The following is an 859-nucleotide window of genomic DNA, read 5'->3' on the forward strand; positions in this document are numbered from 1 at the left end:
CGCTGTGCTTGTAATTCCCGACCTTCCAGACGTCTCCCGTGGCGCTCCAAGTCCTTGGGGGCCAGAGGCTCCTGGGCCCCGCTTCACAGTCAGGGGATGCGCCGGGGAAGTCAATCCCAGCCGGTTTCTTCCTTCCGTCCTCAGTCAACTCACGTTGTCTGAGAGCCTGCTGTATGCCAGATGCGTTGGTGAGGAGCCAGAGAGGACCAGGTAAAACGTGTTAGGCCTTGAGACCCAGGGAATCCCAAAGAGGGAGCGCTGCATGGGACCCCATATCCTTTACTCCCAGCATCTGGAGTCTGCCCACAGTACTAGACACTCTGAGGCCACCCTGCCTTTAAAAAAAATCCCTTGTGTTCGGGAAAGCAAGTATTTTAATATCCACCTCACAGACTTATTTTCCAGCAAATGACCAGCTTTGCATTCATCTCCTTCTCTCTAGTGCGACCTCCTCTTTCTGGAAGAGTCATTAAAGGTCACATTACTCACCCTTCTGGTCTCGCTCACGATGATGATGATGATAAGAACAACTAAGGCTTCTGTTATCCACTGTGAGCGCTGTTCTAAGCAGTTTGTGCAGATTCATCTTTCAATCCCCACAACTTTATGAGGGAGGGGCCATTTCTATTGTGATGTTACGGAGGACCAGAGAGAGGTAAGTGAGGTGTAATAACGAACCTGTAAGGGACAGAGCCAGAACTCAGACCCGGGTGGTCTATCTCAGTGTTCACGCCATTAGAAGCTGAGGAAATGGAGGCTTCCAGGGCTGGAATCCAAATAACCCACCAGCCATCAGCAGCCTGGCTCACACCATAGATTCCAGTTACTTAAGCAAGGGGTGCTATGAAATCCATACACA

The sequence above is a fragment of the Delphinapterus leucas genome, chromosome 3 (genome assembly GCF_059928025.1).
Source record: "Delphinapterus leucas isolate spDelLeu-1000000601 "Yukka" chromosome 3, BTC_Dleu_Yukka2, whole genome shotgun sequence".
NCBI lineage: Eukaryota > Metazoa > Chordata > Mammalia > Artiodactyla > Monodontidae > Delphinapterus > Delphinapterus leucas.